Source organism: Chrysemys picta, chromosome 3, assembly GCF_011386835.1.
Source record: "Chrysemys picta bellii isolate R12L10 chromosome 3, ASM1138683v2, whole genome shotgun sequence".
Lineage (NCBI taxonomy): Eukaryota > Metazoa > Chordata > Testudines > Emydidae > Chrysemys > Chrysemys picta.
Genome location: NC_088793.1, coordinates 135,660,680 through 135,683,731, shown reverse-complemented (window position 1 = coordinate 135,683,731; position 23,052 = coordinate 135,660,680).

The window sequence follows — 23,052 nt, the reverse complement described above, 5'->3', positions numbered from 1 at the left end:
CAACTATTTTATTGTGTTACCTTGGACAAATCTTTTAACTTTCATCACCTTAGTTTTTCCAAATATGAAGTGAAGATAATGATACTTACCCATTTTATAAAGTGCTTTTAAATCTACAAATGAAAGGCTAGTTGAGTGCCAAGTATTATGATTAGAGTCAAAAGTAATCTTACACATAAAATTGCATGCAAATTCGACCATACCTTCCAACAGCCTGTCTCCTCCCACCTGACTGCTGAAATTCAAAGCATCTCACTCACCAGCTGTTGACAATGCAAAGTTTAATAGAGAAAAACATGAGTATCTTTTTAAATTCCATTTAAGCAAAGAAAGCTGCTTATCTCTTTTGGAAAATAGGGACCTAGATGTGCATCTCCAAATTATGTTCTTGTCTTGCCAATGGCTGTGCTCTCCACCTGTACATGAATGTCTAAGGAATTAAACCAGTATTCTGAATATTTACAATCAATTATTAAATAGCAGTGATAATTAGAGCCAATGGGAAGTTTATAGAGATTGATTGCTGCTTTACAAAAATGATTTGCATTCTAACAGGTGTTTTATTATAATGTCTGTGCAGCTTTCAAATGCAGGCAGCTGGAACATGCTCTGTGGCTCCATGCCATCAGATTCTTCTAAATAAATGTATATGATTACAAACGAGTATAACAAAGCCAGTGAAGCAGTGCAGCATGACCTCCATTTTGCCAGTGTACGAATCATTCATTCAGCAGTATCTTGGGCTGTGGTTGCCATGCCAAATGAGGTTAATGAACAGCCCGCTATGTTTCTTTGCCTTTGCTACCATACGGGACAGAACAATACAGCACCACTTGGACGAAGCAGGTGCTGAAATGTGTCCAAGTGAATGAGTCTGTATACCTGAAATAGTACATCATCTATTATGCTCAGTCCACATTTCACTTCCTTTTTAATTCCATCTCTGAATATTTCTTCTTTGCTTCCTTTGGTGCTCAGAGATCATTTGCATTTTGTCAACAGATTGCAGTGGAAAATCTGTTTAATTTCTTACCTCTTTCTCATGTTTAATCTCATGTTTAATTTCTTACCTCTTTCTCATTATAGTAACTCCTCGCTTAATGTTGTAGTTATGTTCCTGGAAAATGTGACTTTAAGTGAAACAATGTTAAGTGAATCCAATTTCCTGATAAGAATTAATGTAAATGAGGGGAGGAGGGTTTAGTTTCCAGGGAATTTTTTTCACTATATATATAGATATATATGTATACACACACACACACACACACACACACACACACAGAGTATAAATTTTAAACAAACAATTTAATACTGTTCACAGCTATCATGATTGTGAAGCTTGGTTGAGGTGGTGAAGTTAAAGGGTGGAAGAGAGTGGGATGTTTCCCAGGGAATGCCTTGCTGCTAAATGATGAACTAGCACTCGGCTGAGCCCTCAAGGGTTAACACATTGTTGTTAATGTAGCCTCTCGCTCTACAAGGCAGCAGGAATGGAGGGGAGGAGAGACAGCATAGCAGACAAAGTCAGACACACACCTTGTGTGTGGGAGAGAGAGAGAGATGCACACTGCCCCTTTAAGTAAGCTGACTCCTTTAAGTAAGCTGACACACTCTTAAGTGCATTGTCTTTTTAAGTGGATCAGGAAGTTAAGACAGCAGCTGCTGCCCCAAGCTCTCTCTGTCTCTTTCTGTCTCTCTCTGTCCGTGTCCCCACCCTGCTCTATATGGAGAAGGGGTAAGCAGGGTGTAGGAGCAGGGGGGAGGGGGACACCCTGACATTAGCCCAGCCCCAGCCCCCACCTGCACAGCAAGCAGGAGGCTCCGGGAGCAGCTCCAAGGCAGAGGGCAGGAGCAGCACATGGCAGTGGGGGGGGGGGAGGGACAGCTGAACTGCCCAGCAATTGATAGCCTGCTGGGCAGCTGCTGCACAGGGAGCGGGGAGCTGATAGGGGGGCTGACGGTCCATCCTGGTTCCAAGACCCCACCAGCTAGCTCCAATGGGCTGCTCTTCCTGCAAGCAGTTTGAGCAGCCAGGTATAACTGGAGAATTCCTCCACCAAGAAAGAAGAAGAAATCCTCCGCCAGGCCACTGAATGTCAACTCTTTCACAGTGACCAATCCATTGTCAGGGCTGAAAGTAGCCTCACTAGTGGTTCCCTTTCCTTTAAAACTCAACCACACATTGGGAGAGGGCTGCTGGATCAGACTACAACTTACACCGGATCCATGAATCCTGTCCACATGAAGCAGAAATACTCCTGCTCCACCACAAGATGGTCTTTCTTGACAACTTGCGCCTTCTGGGAAACCTTGATGCTAAGAACAAGAAAAATAAAGTTTTAAGATAAATTGAGCCTTTATATGACAGTACTGGACTCAGTTTTTGAAAAGGGCTCCCCTAATCTGTATTCACAATTTTTGTAATCTGACACACCCTTTTTATATATGAAAAAGTTATTTCTGATATCCAGAATACTACCAAATAATCTAGATTTCTCTTCCCTTATTTAAAAAGCAACTAATGACATCACTTCTTTCTATCTCACATATCTTCCACTAAAACTCAATTTGACTTCTATGGGAGCAGAATCAGGCCCACTGTATATTATCTACACCCATGAAACCAGAAATCTCTAATTACATTTTTATTTATAAACCAAGTCAGAGAATGTGTGTCTAAATCATAAAATATCCAGCTCTTACTGTAGATTATTTGTTGATTCATTTTGTAACATGAAATGCCTGACAGGGTGTACAAGACAAAGAGGAGAAAAAATCACTGAAAGAAGAGATGTGTGATGGTACCTCACATAAGGCTTTATGGAAATATGCTTAGAATGTGTTTTATGCTACATATGCCATGTAACATATCGCCGTAAAGGTTATGATCTACTGAATATATTAATCCTATCTGTATGCATGTATCATTTTTGTATTCAAAGTTATGAATGTTGGCTGTGTACTGACTTGATTTCTAAATAACCTTAGTAGAGCATTTGGTCAGTTCCTGGAGAAAAGAATGTTGAAATTAAGTACCTAATCAAGAAACACTTAAAGGACAATGGAACTTGGAATGATCCAATCCACATAAGAAGACTACTTGAGGACGTTCAAGGTAGCATGTAAACAATGGATGCTACCTGTAAAAACTGAGAGTCATGCATGGACATGTGACTTGCCCAGGTGACTTCTCAACTCCATCTTGGAGCTGGACTTTGCATAAGAGTGAGGAGGGAGTCTCCACCCACAAGAGAAAGTCTATTTAAACCCCTGGGAGACCCTCCATTTGGTCTTCAGCTGGCTAAAGAGAGAGCCTCTCCATCTCCCCTCCCCCCCCCAGGATACCTGAAAGAAACTGGAACAAAGGACAGTGACTGCAAGGGGTGTGAGTGATTGCTGGACCCAGGCTAAAAGGAGATTAGTCTGTAAAAGGGAGCATTCTGGAATTGGTGAGGATCTTATCTGTATTCAGTTTGTGTGTTTTAATTTATTTTGGTTGGTGACTTACTTTGTTCTGTCTGTTACTACTTGGAACCACTTAAATCCTACTTTCTGTATTTAATAAAATCACTTTTTACTTATTAATTAACTCAGAGTATGTATTAATACCTGGGGAGGCAAACAGCTGTGCATATCTCTCTATCAGTGTTATAGAGGGCGAACAATTTATGAGTTTACCCTGCATAAGCTTTATACAGGGTAAAATGGATTTATTTGGGTTTAGACCCCAATGGGAGTTGGTCATCTGAGTGTTAGAGACAAGCACACTTCTGTAATCTGTTTTCAGTTAAGTCTGCAGCTTTTGGGCACTTGGTTCAGACCCTGGGTCTGTGTTGGAGCAAACGGGCATGTCTGGCTCGGCAAGACAGGGTGCTGGGGTCCCAAGCTGGCAGGGCAGGAAAGCAGGGGCAGAAGTAGTCTTGGAACATCAGGTGACAGCTCTCAAGGGGGTTTCGGTGATCCAACCCGTCACAAGATGACTATAAGCAAGTTTAAAGACACCAGCTGACTCGTACAGTTGCCAAACATTGACTCTTCTTGGATTCTGAATAAGTATGTAGAGCCCAAAGATTGCCGATCGTTATAGACATTTTAAAGAAAAGAACAGAAGCAAATAAAAATCGTGGAAACTTAATTATCAAAGCTCAATTACTGTATAATATTGATTCAGAAAATTATACTCTACTTATAAGCTGTATTCCTCATACATTGTAAGACCTATTTTTCCCATCGTTTGGTCCACTCATCTCCATTGAGGGGGAAAAATCTATGTTGAAAGCATAAGCAATATCTGGCAAGCGTAAGTCAGTTTCTGAAGTCTAATGTATGTCAAATGTGATCATAACCATAAGATAAAAGCATAATTCAGATATGCGTGCACGTATACTCATAGTGGGGTCAATTAATATCCCAGTGCAGAGAACTCAAGGAAGACTTAGGTACTAATCAAATTCCTCTATAAGGACTTTAGTGGTAGCTGGTCAAAATGTTTCATTTAAAATGTTTATCCAATGAAAAACGCCTTTTTTTGTCAAAAAGGAAATTTCCACGGGAAACATCAGTTTCTGATTACATATTTTGTTTTTCATTGAAAAACCAAACACCTAAAATCTGAATTTTCAGACAATAATCAATTATTGCAGTTTTTAACAATCAAATAACAAAATTCAGCCAAAAATATGGTTTTCAGCTGGACATTTTCTGTTTTCAGGTTTCCAGTTTTTCAGCAAAAACATGAAAACTTTTAAAGAAAATGGTGGAAGAAAACAAATTTTTGTTTCTGTTAAACTTCTTGGGTGGGGCGGGGGTGTGTGTGAAATATTTTCCGATCAGTTCTCTTAAGCACTACTTCGGCTTTGTGCTGTGCTGGCTCTTCACACAGCAGTGAATTTCACTCAGCCGGAACTTCCACACACTAAGCTAAAAGAGGTGATTAGGCCCCTAGAGAGGATAATTCCTTTCTTTTCCTTAGAGATGCAAATTTTAGTCACCATTCATTCTTTGGATAGATCCATTGAAACCAAAATCCTGGCTCTAGATTAGAATTGAAGTTCATAAATTTAATCTCTCTTCATAGTGTCTAAATCTGAATACGCTCAACTTTATAAAAGTTCAAAAGCTTTTGGATTCTAGGTTTGTGTGCCACATTATAAAGATGCAAGTCAGATCGAGATCTGGAAATAGGATTCTTGACTACTCATGCTCTTGCCCAGACAAGGAAGTCAAGACACTAAGATTCTGTTCTTGCCTTAGAATTCAATACAACTCCTATTGAAATCAATGAGGAGCTTTCTATTGTTTTCAATGGGAGTTAAGTGCTTAACATGCTTAAGCACTTTTGAAAATCCCTCTAGTTGGCTTTCTGCATCTCCAGGTGCCTAAATACCTTTGAAAATGTGACTCACTCGCTATCTTTCATTTTCTCTCTAAAAAGGGGGTTAATAATATAGACTTACTCAGCATTGTAAGGTGATTTGATATCCTCACATAAAAGGCTCAGTGGAAATTATCATTATAATAAAAGGTAATTGTCTTTATGAGCTTGACATATCACCTACTGATGACTTCCTCATATGCTTTATCATATATCCAATTATGTTTTTAATCAACTTAATAAAAAACAGCATCAATTATAATGCAAGTGAGCCTGTGACTTAGGTGGAATCACCAATTTGATAGCAAAGAATTACTATTTATTAGGACTGCATTAAAATTTTAAGAGTAGTTTTATAAGGTCCCGTAAGGTCATATATTCACTCCAATCATTAATCTTCTCCGGGCATCTTTAATCAGGGGCTCCTTCAGAGTCATTAAGTAAAACATTTGCCCTCAGATCTTTAATTATAATGCCCAGATTCATTAAAAAAATAATCAACATGATTATTGAAGGATTCCCAGATGCGAAGCTGCTCCCTGCTTCAAGTGAAGGATGACATATAAAATTCAGCTTCACCCTATACAAATTATAATATTTGGGAGTCTGGGAGGAAAAGACCACGGGATTATAAAATGGTGCCTCTAGAATTTAAAATGAGGTTGTTGAAGTCAAGAAGTCATGAGATGGATAGAGGAGGTTCCTCTAAAGGTGAAGAAAAGCACCAGGACTCAAACTTGTAACATTTAAGGTTGTCAGCTAAATTGTATAGAACAAAGAGACAGAATATAAATCCTTATTTAAAAACAAAACAGAGTGCAAAACTTTTAGATACCATAGTGATCGACAAATTGTAATTAGAGCTGGGCAAAATTTTTCAACCAAAACTCTTTTTCACTGAAAAATGAACATTCAGGTCAACATTTTGAATGTGGCCCAAACAAAAAAATTGGAAATGCCTAAATATTTTAACAGCTCCAAAACATTACATTTGATATGTGTTTGTGTGTGTGTGGGGGGGGGGGGGTCAGATTCACAAGGGGATTTAGGCACCATTCACAAAATGGAGGCGGAGGCACACCCTGTTATAGCCAATAGCCCAGGGTTTAGGGCATTCACCTAGATTACAAGAGACCAATGTTCAGATCCACAATCTAGAGCAAGGACTTGAATCCAGCTCATACCGCTCCCAGAAGTGTGCCCTAAGCACAAGTCTATATTCTAAGGTGGGTATCTCTTGGTCTCTCCTGTTGAAGCTGCTCCACTTTGGATAGCATACCTAAATAGTGACTGGGCCAGAGAAAGAACAAATAGGAATGACTCTATAGCATGGTAGCTGGGACACTCACTGGGGGGGAGAGGAGGGAACACCTGGGTTTTAGTCCCTGCTCCAAGAATATAAGATCCAAATTATTAACATTGACTATAATTATTTACCTCCAAATACTCCTTTATTAGTGTTACTAACTGATGAGTTTAGAATTCCTAGTTTACCTTCCAGTTAGTTAGTTAATGATGATAATATTTTACACAATTATTCTAGGCAGCACTCCTGCTGAGTGCAGGACCAAGAAAGTGTTCCCACCTGTTTCTCACACCTTGTTGGTGGCTTCACTTAAAGTTGAAGAATCTCAGCCCCACTGACGATCAGGACCGATGATTGTAAACTCTTTGGAGCATGGCCTATCTTCATTTTGTCTTGTTCCTCAGTTGAGCATATTGTCAGCACTTAACGACTAATCCCTCCCCCTTCCAGAAAAGAAAAAAATGCAGAACAGTCATGGCAGAAAATCAGCACTGAATTCTTGCTCAAAAATGTATTCTTCTTAAGATTTCTAGAACTCCCTGTTTGTTTTGTTGAAACCAGGGCCGGCTCCAGGCACCAGCCTGGCAAGCAGGTGCTTGGGGCGGCTGCTCCGGAGAGGGGCGGCACGTCCAGCTATTCCGCGGCAATTCGGCGGATGGTCCCTCACTCCCGCTAGGAGCGAAGGACCTCCCGCCGAATTGCCGCCGCAGATCACGATTGCAGCTTTTTTTTTTTTTTGGCTGCTTGGGGCGGCCAAAACCCTGGAGCTGGCCCTGGTTGAAACTATAATAGTCTCAGATTGTATTTCAGCCAAAACAAGTGCAGAAGAACAGAAAAAGTTAGTTCAAATTTGAGTAACTTTAGAGATTCACATGGGGTCATTTTAAGGGCTGGGCAAATGTTTCTACAGGTCATTATTTTATTATCCAAACCAATTTCCCCACCTTTAAAAGAGTGACAGGATTATGTTTTGCTGCAGTATGTAACCAGGTGTGGTAACCAGCTCATATAAATGATCTGCTGGCTCATTTGGGCAAGTGTAAATCAGTTTCCAGCCTGAACTCAACAGAGACAGGAGTAGCCCTCTAGCAGGGGGAGCTAAGGACAGCAACACCTTCTTCAGTGATTAAAAGGAATGACAAAATAGTTAATCAGTAATCAGTGTAATTCCCATTAGAAGCCTACATTTGCCTATTCTAACTATAGGGAAATAATGTAGTGCCTCCTACCACTTTGTGTTAGCTGTTGGCAAAGGGAAACCATTATACAGTACTTATACAACAAAGGGAAATGCAAATGACATTTCAGACACTAATATGAGCTCATAGAGCCACTTGCAGCCCATTGCCTTATTCTGTATCGCAGGTAGAAGTAGTCTGATGCTTTTCCATTTTAACTGAATTAAAAGCCATTGAGACTCTCAAAGACTCAGGCTGCAACACAATCAAATTATTCCACATGTGGCAATAGATGTTTGTCTCGCAGCACAATATGCATCATGCTGAAGGTTATCAAAGGTCCTGAATGTTTGACAGATAATATTACTGCTTGCTCATAGATCAGAGGATATGTCAAGTGAAGACTGCAGTGATTAGTAAGATTATGAAACCCAAGAGTCAAGCATCACTAGAGGGTTTAGAAGAATAGCATGTGGTTTTATACATTGCCCATAATAATTTTTTTCTGATAGACATAATTCCCAAGCAGCATTACATGGAATCTTTTGCTACTAGTAATATGCTCTGCTGTGTTAAGTCTTGTCCTAGCATTATTCTCTGTCACCCACCACAGTGGACCTGCCAGTCACCTTGGCAAAATTACTTTAGTAAGATATTAATATAGCTAATATCATTGGTAGCATGCAATAAAGAAAAAAGTCAGGAGGAATTGTGAGACATTTTCTCTCAGTAAAATGAATGCTAACATACGTGCTCTAGTTTACCTTCCTAGAGAACGGCCCCTGTTGAAAAATTCCTTCTTTGTGGTCTCTACTTTCTTCCTCTTGCCAAAACATTGAAGAAATTTAAAAAATTCAGTTTCTGTGTTTATCTTATTTTAAATGTTTCTAAATGAATTTAGTGCTAATGAAAGGCATGAATGGAGACTGACATCTTCTGTTCATCCACTGTATACTACAGGTACAGCATTGGCAGTAACTGTGCAAGCTTCCAACACAGGTCTGGCTTCAAGCCGTCTGTCCACAGCTGAAAGGCAATGAAAGTCAGTTGCTAATCACCTGAGCCAACTGGTCTCTTCTAACCTTTACTTGCTCTTTTTTCCTGAGTTCCTTGCTGCCTTATGAAAAACATGCGGATCTGGCTCTATGTGTACTTTGTTGTTCCATGGGGCAGATCATCAGTTTTCTCTGTTCATGGGGTATAAGTTTTCTCTGTTCAATTCAATGGAGTTATGACATTTTATATTAAATGAGACTATTCCCTCTTTAAGTTTAAGCTTGTGGTGGAATTTCAAAAGCTAAAATTAATGAATGAAATTTGGACCATTGAAGTCTATCACAAAACGCCCTTGATTTCAGGGCCCTAGGATTTCATCCTGTGGATGTATCATTCCCTCTCTCCAGATTGAGGGAAATTGAGGGAAGAAGAGGGAGTTAAATAAGGCCTATTCAGCACATTCTAGCACTCAATTCTCTGCTATATTAGTATGTTATTAAGCATGGTGATTGCTTACACTAGGATGTCTCTAAAACTATCCGTTTATTTTTCACATTGGTTTACATACATCAGAGAGGTAATGACAGTATGTGATAAAGAAAAGGAAACTTTTCTGAAAGAGGAATTATTCATCTTTGAAACCATCAGGAACTCCCCACTCAGTTATTCAATATTAGAGCTGGTCAAGCTTTGTTTTAAAAAAGCTTTTCATCAAAAAATGCCCCTGACAACAACATCTTTCCCAAAAGTTTGTCATCGTTGTCAAAAAGATTTCATTTTCACAAAATAACAAATATTTTGAAAAAGATGTAAAAATTAGTATCAAAAAAGGGTTTCAAAATGTTTCATTTACTGAGCACTAGTCCTCGGTCAAATATAATTCATAAAAAGTTCACTTACATTCAATAAAGCTTTTAAATGCCATAACATTGTGAAACATTTTGGGGAAAAAGATGTCCATTTTGAAAATTTCAAAACAAAAACTTGAATGTTTTCCCTAAAACAGATTTTCATTATTTCTATTAGCTCTATCTGAAATTAAAGAAAACATATGGGCAGAGAAGTTTTCTAAAAGTTTGACTGTTTTGTGCTTCTGAAGGTGCTGGTCTATTTGAATCCTAGAAGGCAGTGGGCAGAGCCCACCAAAAATCTTGTGAGGGAGGATCCACAAGACCCACCTGGAGGTGCTGGTTTTATAGATTTAGGCCAGGTCTACACAAGAAACTTTTGATGATATGATAATACCACATAAGGGTGTGATCTTTTATGACACTTTTGTACCAGAAAAAAAGCCCCCGTGTAGATGCAGTTACATCAGCAAAAAGAGTTCTTTTGCTGATATAGCTTATTTCATTTGAGGTTTGGTATAAATTATACCAGCTAAAAGAAATATTTTTAAAGGTATATGCTGTGTCTTTATCGGAGTGTGGGGGTGTAAGGAGTGTTTGCTGGCATAGGTATACCAGCAAACCCTTTCTAATGTAGACAAGTCCCTAGAGACTGAAGTCAACTTTTCAAAGTGGTACAGTCAGAGTAGCAATTATACATGTTACCCCACATCATCTAGTGTGCCTTGAGTCTGTTCTTGAGGACCATTTTATGACTGAAAGGACAGTTTAGTTTCTATGCTGTGGCAACCCAGTTTTCTGCTCTGATTGCTGTAAAGGGGGCCAATTAGTGCTAATGGTAATATGGAAGGTTTGGGGCTATTGATGGTTAGGAGCTTATCCTAACAGATTAACTCTCTGGGTATGGTAAAAGCCACAAAGGGAAACCTAATATTTATCACTGATGCTTACTCCCCCTTTCCTCTCTCACACATGCCTTCCTTTTTATTTGTTTTTGCTAATTTCCTGTAATTAATTCCTTACTGATTAGTTGTCTAATGTTGTGTCTTTAAAAATTACATCATTGATCACCATACCTTTCAACATTACAAACAACAAATTTCAGATCACAATATTGTTTCACTTGGCAACAACTGGAAAGGAAAGGCAAGTAATTATACACTACTGTTATCAAAATCCCTTAATTCGATTCTTTAATGTTCCTTGGATTGCTAGATGACTGAACTGTTTAGATTATACATTAATGTGACATTCTCCTATCTTTGTCCTCATTTACCACAGGTAATACATGCTCATCTTCTCCACCAACATGTGTAATGTATGTGTAGAAAACAATTCCTTCTACTTTTTAATGAACTCTTAATGGGCACAAGCTCCTGGAGAGGCTGCCTGTCATCAACTTATATTTATTACACATTTACCTAAAGTGGTGGTGAATCATAAGAATAACTCTTTAAACTGCAGTTCCAACCAATCTCCATCATCTGTGTCATTACCTCCTGATTTCATTTGTAGCACGACTGTGTCCTATTGCACTAAATGGCATTAGTGTATGGGTCTTCAGTAAAACATTTTGGCCTTTTGCAACTCCACAGATTTATTACGTATTGATTCAAGATTTTATCTTTAGAAATGGGCAGAGATCAAATGTTAAATCTTCATTTCCAAAGTCCGAGCTTCTGTAGAGTTTTAGCTTAGGGGTCAGAGGCCCTAAATGTCAGTAACCAGTATGTGGGTGGTCATGCCTAATGGTTGGAGCAGGATGCAGGACTACTAGTTGGAGCAGGAGTCGGGAATTGGTAGTCAGAGCCAAGGCCTGAGTCAGGAATCAAAGCCAGGGAGGGTTAAGAGCTGGAAAAGTGAAGCAGGGTTGGACCTACTGAGGCACTGGGGAGATCAGAAGCAAGGCGGGGAACAAGGCAGGCACAGGAGAGATTGCAGCGATGGGCATGTGCATAGGGTTACCATACGTCCGGATTTTCCTGGACATGTCCGGCTTTTTGGGCCTCAAATCCCCGTCCGGGGGGAAATCCCAAAAAGCCGGACATGTCCGGGAAAATAGGAAGGGAGGGCCCGGCGGTGCGGGGCCGGGAGCCGGCACGGTGCTCGGCAGGGGCTGGGGCCAGGGGCTCGGGGCCGGCGCAGTGCTGGGCCAGGGGCCAGGCTGGGGGCACGGGCATTTGGCCGGGGGCCAGCGCTGTGCTGGGCCAGGGGCTGGGGGCCGGCGCGGTGCTCGGCCGGGGGCCGGGGGCATGGGCACTTGACCGGGGGCCGGCGCGGTGCTCGGCCAGGGCCGGGGGCGCGGGCACTTGGCTGGGGGCCGGGGCCGGGGTCGGTGCGGTACTCGGCCAGGGGCGCGGGCACTTGGCTGGGGGCCGGGGCCGGCGCGGTGCTCGGCCGGAGCCGGGGCCGGGGGCACGGGCAGTTGGCCGGGAGCCGGGGCCCCAGGGCCCAAGCCGGGCTGGAGAAGCTGGGGCCAGAGCCTCTTGGCCTGGGCCGGCCGGCCGGCCACCGAAGGGAGCCGCTCGGCCAGGAGGGCCGGACTGAGCCGCGCCGCACCCCACCCCAGCCTACCTGCTGCCTCCCTGTTTCAGGCTTCCCGCGAACATTTGATTTGCAGGAAGCAGGGGAGGGGGAGGAGCAGGGGGCGGAGCATTCAGGGGAGGGGGCAGAGTTGGGGCGGGACTGGGGGTGGGGAAGGGGCGGAGTTGGGGCGGGGCTGGGGCCCCATGGAGTGTCCTCCTTTTTAAAAATTAAAATATGGTAACCCTATATGTGCATATGTTGCTGTTGGGATTCAGAGCAGCACCAAGCAGGTGGAGTAGTCAATCAGGTCTCCCTGCTGTGGCTCAGCTGTGCTCATAGGCTGCCTGGAGACTGGACAGGCACAGTTGCAAGATCTCGCTACTGATACTAGAAGCATGAGGAAAAATCTCAACTAGCAATTGTCATCAGATTTCATCCTGATTTTTAAAGCAGCCACAACAAAATAATCTGAACCCCAAATTAATTGCAGACATAAAATAACACAACATAAACTTACAAAACACAGACCATTTCTGAATATCAAGCCATAAGCGTCCTGTCCAGTATTGTGCTTCTCATGATCCTATCAATTTAAATATCTCATCCCAAAATATCAATGCACTAACCTTGAGGTCATCATTTCAGATGCATTTGGTGGGTAAGGTGTAAGAAGTATCCAATTTTTTTCTATGGAAGTGAAGTAATCTTTATCCTAATATTCAGCTGTACTTAGCTGCAGCTGCCTGTTGGGTCACTAATGACCCTTGATGAATCCTGAGCCTTTTTGTATTAAATATGGTGACAGTTTTCAAGCACTGTGCAAACATTAACAAATTTATATGTCCAGGCTTTCTATAAGATTAGTATTTTTATCCTTGATTTACTAATGGGGAAAATTTAGCAACAAAGATGTTATATGGCTTACCTAACACAAATCAGTATAGCGTCAGGAGCAGAACTCAGGATACATGGCTCCCAGCGCTGTGCTCTACCCAACACATGGTAATGTCTCTCCTGAACTGGCTACCACACAGCAACAGAGAACTCTTCTTGTGCTATCAATCAACAACCAAAACCACAATCAAACGAACAAACAAACCAAAACCAGAGCACTAATAAAAAGGTAAGAATTTGAATGGAAATGCAAGATGGATATGCAAAACTGAAGAAGAAATTAAAGAAGTGAAAAAGTACATTCTAAATGTCAAATAGCACTCTAGAGGAATTCAAAAGAGGGATAATAACAGATAAATGAAAGAATCAGCTCCTTTATAGATAATGTGTCATCAAAGGAGTAGAGGAATTGTGGCCATTCATAATATAGTTTTTAAATTGAACAATCAGTCCCTTTGAAGCAAATTGAGAAGCGCTAAATTAAGTTCTTGTTCCATATTAATGAAGTTGCTAGGGATCAGAACATCTAGAAGTCATTACAAAAAAGTCCTCCAAACACAGAGATGAGGCATCAAGCCATTTTCTTTGGTGGGAGCCCCCTAGAAATTGCTAAATGAGTACACAAGCAGTCTCCTTTATTCAAGTATGTCCCTTTGAAAGTGTAACTTCCTAAGCTGATGTGCAGGGGCAATGGGAGGGGTTAAATACATTTCATTAGGTCAGTGCTATTGCCTTACCCTTATATTGAACCTCTATCATCCTTCATTCACAGCCAATAAGTGTGGGTAGGAAGGAGGGAGAGTAAAGGAAAAAGAGGAATAGAGGAATAATATTAAAGAGAAAAAAAGGTAGCAAGGGGGAGGATGAAATTCTCCCTTTTGCTTAACGGGAGTCTGGGGAGTTCTGAAAGGGAAAAAGGGGCTTTTGGATGGAATGCTGATGCTTAAAGATTCCATGGCAGTGGGTGCAGATTGTTGTGGGGAGCTGTCAGATGGAATGCTGATGCCCAAAGATTCTATGGCAGTTATGAGTGACAAGTCAGCTGAGTGAGACAAGGGAGGAGAAACTATTAAGCTATACTCTGGCCACTAGGGGGCTCTTCTTCTCCCAGCCTGAGTGAGTGAAATGAAGTCTCACAGCACCTATGAGCACTTAAGCTGGGTGTGCAATGGGGTGTGTGGACTCCACATGGATGAGGAAGGTGCCAGAGAGGTCCTGGGGGTGGAGCTGGCCCTATCAATCATGTATAATAGGGAGGAAACTGCGGTCAGCATGAAGGGGTGTGTGGCAGTGATGGACCTAAGCAGCAAACTGCAAAAGTGACTCCTGAAGCTATGGCGGGAACTCTGAGCCCGGAGACCTTCAGCTGGACCCTACAGAGAGTGCAGCAAGCTCCCAGGGCGAGCCAGACAGACTAAGCCTGACTCAGCAGCCTAGCAGGGAGATATCTCAAAACACACTATGTGGGCACTGTATTATTGGCAGCACTGTGAACTTCCTCCCCCCCACACACACTTTTGATGGGTCCTGGGAAGAAGTTGAATGCATTGAGATTTGTGACTTTCCTTTTGATCACTCCATCCAGAGAGACTTAATTTGGCCCACAAAGGGCAGGGCCCCTTTGCCAGTAGGTAAGGAACTGAGGCCTGTGCTGGAGCCACTCAATGCAAATAACTGGGTGCAGTCAGGATCTCTCACCATCTGGGGGAAGAACCGCAGGGGACTCAGTTACAGAATGAATAAGGTCAGGGCCAGACAGCATATCCCATGAACCCTCACTAGCATGCTCAAAGGGCAGGTGAGCAGAGTTAGTAACTGTCTTGCATCAATAGATTTCTCCCCAGTGTTATCAAGGCCAGTGAATTCACTTTCCTCTCAGTGCAGAACAGAGAAGTGTTTTCCCACCTCACAGACACCTGCTGTCTCCCAGTATCTTGCTATCGCCCCATTATACAGGCACTTCTTGGGATACAGAGTAGCAGCCGTGTTAGTCTGTATCCGCAAAAAGAAGAACAGGAGGACTTGTGGCACCTTAGAGACTAACAAATTTATTAGAGCATAAGCTTTCTGTAGTCCACGAAAGCTTATGCTCTAATAAATTTGTTAGTCTCTAAGGTGCCACAAGTCCTCCTGTTCTTCTTCTTGGGATACATTCACTCCTGCACTAGTGGGAACAACTGCACCTCTTGTGGTGTGACAAAACACATGGCATTTGTGCTACTTTCCTCTCCCCAGTTTCTACCAAAGCAGTTACAAAGCATTTTCTGGTCTCCCCAGGAAACTCAGTGCATCCTCCAGCCAACATTTGTGTGCACCCTCTCAAGTCAGCCCCAAACATTTTTCTAGTTTATATTGTCCAACTCTGGGCTCCCATCAAAGCAGTGGTCACTTGTCCCTGCTGCTGATATACCCTTTCTTGCAGATTTTCTACAACTGGGGATTTGGTGTACAAAATGCTGTAACTGTTAGGATTTGTTTCCTGTGTATTGTACTTTTCCATTCTTTAGTAGTCTGTCAGTCTGCAGGGCCAGTCCCCCAGGAAGGCACATAAGTGTTACTCTAGCTGTTTTATATACAGAAAAAACAGGCACAAAGAGCAATTCAAGAGACTTATCTAATGTAGGGTTACCATCCGTCTGGGTTTCCCCAGACATGTCCGGCTTTTTCAGCTTTAAATGGCCGTCCGGGGGGGATTTCTAATAAAGTAGAAATGTCCGGGATTTCCCCCTTCCCCTCATGCAGAGTGCGGCGCGGCTGATTGGACAGCTGGGCCTGATTGAAAGCTGCTCGCAGCCACTGGGGCCTCTAGCAGCCAGAGTCCCTCCCCCACTCCCTCCTCCCTCGCAGAGCAGCGCGGCACAGTGTTTGGGTCCACGTGGAGCCCGCAGCTCTCCCTCTGCCGGGTGAGGGGGGGAGCAGGGCAGGCGGGGGGGGTGCAGAGGCTGCAGGGTGAGGAGGAGCAGGGCAGGCAGGGGTATAGAGGATGCAGGGGCAGGGCAGGCGGGGGGTGCAGAGGCTGCAGGGGCAAGGGGGTGCAGGGGCTGCAGGGCGAGTGGGGAGCAGGGCAGGCAGGGGCATAGAGGCTGCAGGGACAGGGCAGGCGGGGGGTGCAGAGGCTGCAGGGGCGGGGGTGTGCAGGGGCTGCAGGGCGAGTGGGGAGCAGGGCAGGCAGGGGCATAGAGGCTGCAGGGGCAGGGCAGGCGGGGGGTGCAGAGGCTGCAGGGGCGAGGGGGTGCAGGGGCTGCAGGGCGAGTGGGGAGCAGGGAAGCACTTAGCAACCCCCAACCAAGATCAGAGTGGGAGGGAGGAGGGGGGATGCGGGGTGCTCAGAGGAGGGGGCAGAGTTGGGACAGGGACTTTGGGGAAGGGGCGGAGTTGGGGCGGGGCCAGGGTGGGGAAGGGGTGGGGCCAGGGGCCCCGTGGAGTGTCCTCTTTTTTAAATGTTTGAATATGGTAACCCTAATCTAATGTCACACAAGTCAATTGTAGTGTCAAGAATAAGTTCCCTGGAGTCATAATGTGCTGCTCTAGATACACCACATTGCAAACCATCAATATGACATAGTCCAAGGTTAAACCTAGTGTGGACTTACTGAAGTCCAAAGAAGGCATTATGTGTAAACCTAATAAACAAAATGTTAATTTCCTAGAAGATCAAAATATAGGTTGAGCAAGTCATGAAAATGGCTTTCATTTCAAACCAGAAAAGTTCTTACATTATGTCAGTATTCAAAAAGGGCAAGCGGGCTGAGCTGGAGCAACTGACCTCAATCCAAGGCAAAATAATGGAAAAGCGAATATGGGACTCAATTAATAAAGAAATTGGAGGATAGGACTATAATTGGTGCTGATCAACACGATTTTATAGAAAATAGGTCATTGCAAGCAAACCGGATTTGTTTTTTTGAGGCACTTACAAGCTTAATTGGTAAAGATAGCTGCACAGATGTAATAGACTTTTGAAGGCATTTGAATTGCTACCACACCACATTCTTATTTAAAAAAAAATAGCACTAGACAGTGTCAATAAATCGTGTTAAATGGATTAGTAACTGGGTAACTGATAGATCTCAAAAAGTAGTTGTCAACGGGGAATCATGAATGAAAGGGGGTGTTTCTAGCGGTTTCTGCAAGGATTGGTATTACGCCAGATGCTCTTCAATCTTTGTATTAATGATCTGTAAAGTAAATACAAAATCACTGCTGATAAAATCTGTGGATAACCCAAAGATTGGTGGAGTGATAAATAATGAGGATGACAGGGCAGTCACAGACAGAACAATCTGGATCTCTTGGTAACCTGGGCTCATTCAAACAAAATGCAAGGTCATATATCAAGGTACAAAGAATGCAGGACACACCACAGCATGTGGGGACTGTATCCCGGAAAGCAGTGATTCTGAAAAGGATTTAGGTGTCCTAATGGACAAACAACGCAACATGAGCTCCCAGTTCAATGTTGTAGCAAAGTTAACAGGAACGTTGGATGTATGAACAGAGGAGTAGAAAGTAGGAGTAAGGAGGTGATTTTTACCCCTGTATATGGCATTATAAGCAATAATGGAATACTGTGTCCACTTTTGATTTTTTATTTTTTATTTAACTTTCATTATATTATTTTAAATGGATGTTGAAAAATTGGAGTGGGAGCAGAGAAGAGTCTCACAAATTATTTGAGAGCTGGAGAAAATACCTTATGGTGAGAGACTGAATGAGCAAAATCTGTTTATCTTATCAAAAAGATGATTCAGAGGTGGCTTGATTACAGCGTATAAGTACCTTCGGAGGGAGAAACTACCAGGTACTAAAAGGCTCTTTAATCTAGCAAAGAAAGATATAACAAGAAACAATGACTAGAAGGTAAAACCAGACACATTCAAATTGGAAATAAGGCACAGATTTTTACAAGTGAGGGTGATTAACCACTGGAACAAACTACCAAGGGAAGCAGTGGATTCTCCATGTCTTGATGTCTTCAAATCAAGACCAGAAAATGTGCTTTAGTCAAACAAGGTATTGGGCTCAATACAGGGGTAGCTGGGTGAAATTCTAGTCCTAGCATCCACTTTTACTGCCATTTCTTTGAGTACCTGTTCCACAGTATGAGGAAGCTAAATTCTCATTCACTGGAGACAAGCTTGCACTCATGCATTCTGTCAAAGCCACCTAGTATTGTGAAATGGGGATTTCAGATAGCAGATGTGATGATAGGAAAGTGCATATGAAATTGACAACAGGCAGTGCTTCCAGTTTGAACTTATTTTATTAGAACTTTCCTCACTAGAATTAGTATCTCAATTCCATACAGAAAGGAGACCAAATCTATTCTACTTCAACCCTTTTGGAGACTTTCCCAGAACATTTTCAATGAACAGTGAATCAACTTCCATTAGAATTATACTGCATAACCTTCAATATTTGGGAGTTAAATGAACCGTGAAAGGAGCTGTCTAAGTACAAATAGGTAAATTGCGACTCTTGTTTGTTCTTTTCTCTCCTTGTGCTTTTTTCTGAAGCGTGGCAAGGACTCCTATAAATGTAAATAGGTTTAATTGGCTTACATTTGAAGGTTTAAGTGGAAAATGTTGGAAAAGTCACTCTGCACACAACTAACATTAATAGGATGGCAAGGCTACACCATAGTCTACTGAAGCTGCATGTTTATTGCAGCTGAAAGTACATGATAACATTCAGACTGCAGTGCTTGCTGGAATTAATATTGTACTGGGGAGGGAGGTGGGCTATTTGTTTTTAATTATTCACTTCTTCTTTGTCCAATATGCATTATACTGGCTATCAGTAGCACATATTTTTTCTTTGATGTTTTTGCTGTTAGGAGACTTTAATGTCTTCACATCTTAATTAAAAGATGTTGACTTTTGGCAATGAAGAAAGATACAATTGAAAACAATTTATTTTTATAGTATCTATACAAACGATATCCCAAAATACAGAGTTAAATACATGATACAAATAATTCATAGCAGCGAGAGAAAGGCAATAAGAAGTATAAACAAAGGAGATGTAGTTGTTTTCAGATGGGATTTTAAAAGAGGTTGGCAGTCAATGTTGCAAAAAAGCAAAGAAAGGCTCTTTTAGATGGCAGAAATTGCAGAGGAGAAGGCTCTCTCAGCAAAAGTAGCAAAATTATATGACATGACAGAAAGGAGGCTGGTGTTTTAGAAAAGGGGATGGAACAGGAAAGGGAAAAGAGAATCTGCAAAGGAAATTGGTGGAAGTCCACTGAGGGCTCTTAAAATAAGGAAAGGCAATTTTGATCTGGATCCTAATATGACTTAGAGAGCTAACAGAGTCATTTAACAATATGGTCAAGCTTCTTTTAACATGTTGAAAGCCAGGAAGCGGTAACCAATAAAATCTCTTGGCAGTAGACGGAGCTTGTGTGCAGTAGAAGGGCATTTTAATCAAAAAAATAATCAAGAGAAAAATGGTAAATGTTGTATAGTAACCTAAACTGCATAGATACTGATAACAATTGCATATAGCCAGTTTTTCACACATGTTGAGATGTAATCTTCCATAAAGCTCTAGATAGGGTTCATATTACAGGCTCGTGTGAAACCGATGTTATTGTAGAATGATAACTCTTATGGGATTCACAAACAAATTGGTTCAAAACTGTTACTTCAGGTGTAAATACAGCTGTCACATCACACATGACTTGTCATTTCATAAATCTTGTGTCCCTAAAGACTGAAAATATAATGATGAGCATACAGAAGGTCTCATGAGATGTCAGCACTGAAGTTAGCTAGGGGAGAACACTTACCCCACAGAAAATGAAGTGGTTGTTCAAGAGGTATATTATTAAAAAAACAACTACAATCTTCATCATGACCCTGCTTCAACAAAGCATTTAAGCATATGCTTAACTTAAAGTGTTTAAGTTCTTGTTGAGTAGTAATGAACTTAAGCACATGCTTAAGAGCTTTGCTGAATTGGGGCCTGTGTGATTACGTATAAAAATTTTAAAGAATGGTGTGTTTTGCCTATTTCTATCCCTTCTCTATTTTCGTCCATCTCTGATTTGTTTCCATCTTCAACTCTTCTCCCATCATCCTTATGTTTTATTGTCCTTCCACACCTTCTGTCTCACTTTTTCAACTCTATCACCTTTCCCGCAATACTTTATAGAATGAAAAAAAAAAATGAGTGAAGGGATAAAAGGAGAGTTGAAAAATACATTAGTAGCAGGGTGTCAGGTTGCATTACTCCATCCGATGCAGGCCAGGATATCAGCCAAAGGGATTCTTGTATTCCAAGTCAAGCAATTCAGAAATGAGCCAGCTCAAGGCTCCAAGTCAGTGTTGTGGGGGTTTTATCCAATTCTCTATTCTATGCTGCCATTTACCAAAATTCCCCCTGCAGTGGCAATAGGATACAGTATTCTTTACTTCTCATCCTTCACTGATTTTTTAAATTTGCTAAGCACTGTTATGTGTAAAGGATGTGTAAAATCAAGGAAGAGAATCCAGATCTCCTGAGTCCTAAGACAGTGCCTATACCACCAGTCTTTCCACTCATATCTTTTTAAATAAGTACATATTTCTGTTTCAGACATCTCATTAAGCATGTATGTAGAGCGCACTGATGTCTAACTCACTCTCTTTTTAAAGGTGATCTCCATATAATAATCTCTGCACTGATAGTAACATAGATATGGCTCAAATGAAGAACTGAACCATATCCACAATGTTTTTTTCTTTAAATGGAAATATTAGATACCTGGTGACTTCATGGTGTTTGTTCTTTTTACTAAGAAGTAGTTTTTTATGGTTGTCTTTCTGGAGTAGTTATCAAACTAAAATCAGCTGATGAGGCTAAAAGGCTACTTGATGTCCAGTCATAACTATAAAAGCTATTTAGATATTCATATTTATATGGCCCCAATCATCCTCAAAGCTGGGAAAACACTCTTCATAGATTGGAATCTCTGGCTCACACATTCCTTCCCATGTTAACTCAAGAAAGGGAGCAGTTAGTAGGAAGTCTCTGCAAGGATTTCTTAATGGAGAAACCCAACATTTCCCTGTCAGGGGAGAGAGGGAATGTTCCCCACATCTCTTCCCACATGGTAAAAGCCATGGCCCTGCCTTAAAACTTGGCAGAGCCATAGAAGGTCTCCACCTCTGCACTGGTTTGTCTGTTTTACCAGCCCTGCATGTACCTGGCAGTGAGGCTCCATTTGAGTTGCTCTAGCATGGATTCACCCTGGCTACTGCAGCCCCTAGAGAGCCAAATGGGGAAACTCTGCAGATAAATTAATCTGGCCTTGGTATGCATTAGGCCAGGGAGGGGGCAAAGTCGTCTTTTCTCGGTCTAACCCACTGGTACAGCCCATTTTTCTCTCTTTCATTGTGCAGAACCCGTGACGGGCCTCTGTTGGATCCAGGGTAGTGGGGAGGACAGTGGTACAGAAAAAGTTGAATACTCCTCTCTGCACAGATCAGATGAGGTACAGTTCAGTTTTTGCACTTCCTTATTTCAGTCAAAATCAGAAGTGGCACTGAAATTTCCCGACAAGAATGGAGTTCATGGTATATCTTGCTCTAACAAAAACAGCTGGTACCAGAAATCTTGCAAGAAAATCTGTTCTTATCAGATTTCCAGTCCCATTTTGCAGGATCAGATTAGTGTGATGCATATATCCTATGCTTCTTAGAGAAAGAGAATTCTAAAAGTTTGATACAAAGCCTTTATTTTAAAATGTTTTCCTTAAGGCAGCAATTACATTTTAGAGCCTTAATTACTTTATAAATGAGCTTTGATCTCTCAGTTGTGACTGCCTTCAGTTCCGTAGAAGATGTCTAATTATCTTATCTAAGTCATTAAATATGCATTTGCTAAAGTAATTTTCCTTTTCCCAAAAAGATGTTATCATAATTATTGATTTTCTTTCCTTCACAGATTATGATTTGAGTATTGTTATGTTTTACTGACTATCTATTTATTTTTGTGACCAAGTGAAGTCTTACCTTCCTTTTTTAGAGACACTTTTCTTATAATGTGAACACTTGAAGTTCATGATTGCAGAACAAGAACAACATGACAATCAGGGAATTAATACCAAAGCAGGATACCTTTCCATCAGCTTCTAAGCAGTACCAACACACTGGCTTTTTTTAAAAAAAAGGGCTGGGTGGACTACATGTGCTTATAGAAATCATCTTAGAAGGGAGAGCCAAGATCTTTTACTAAAGAGCAATGCTGAACTTGTTTAAAAAAAACACATGAAAGAGGCAAGTCAAAGTACTGTAAAGGAAAGAGTGTGTCACTGTGACAAGAGTTGTACTTTATGAATAGATAGCACTAAAAAGCCAGGATCCATTACTCACCTATTCGGACAGATTTTAAACGAGTCTGAGCTAAGCATAGTCAATAGCAGAAATTCCTATGGGAAAATACAGAAATGGCTAAACAGATGAAAAATACAGAGCATTCCATATCTTTAAATACTGTATCCCCTACAGAATGACTGTTCCTTGCCAGGTTAATTCATATTGCATACTTTAAATGACCCTCTAATACAGAAACTCCATCTTACATATTTGCAAAATTATATTAAATTCAAAAGTGCTTCATAATGAAACATGACATATTGCCTCCATCTAGAACAGGAGTACTTGTGGCACCTTAGAGACTAACAAATTTATGTGAGCATAAGTTTTCATAGGCTACAGCCCACTTCGTGGGATGCATGCAGTGGAAAATACAGTAGGAAGATATATATATACACACAGAGAACATGAAACAATGGGTGTTAACATACACACTATAAGGAGAATGATTAGTTAAGGTGAGCTATTATCAGCAGGAGAGAAAAAGAACTGTTTGTAGTGGTCATGAAAATGGCCCATTTCCAGCAATTTGACAAGATGATGTGAGGAACTGTAGGGGGGTGGGGAAAGC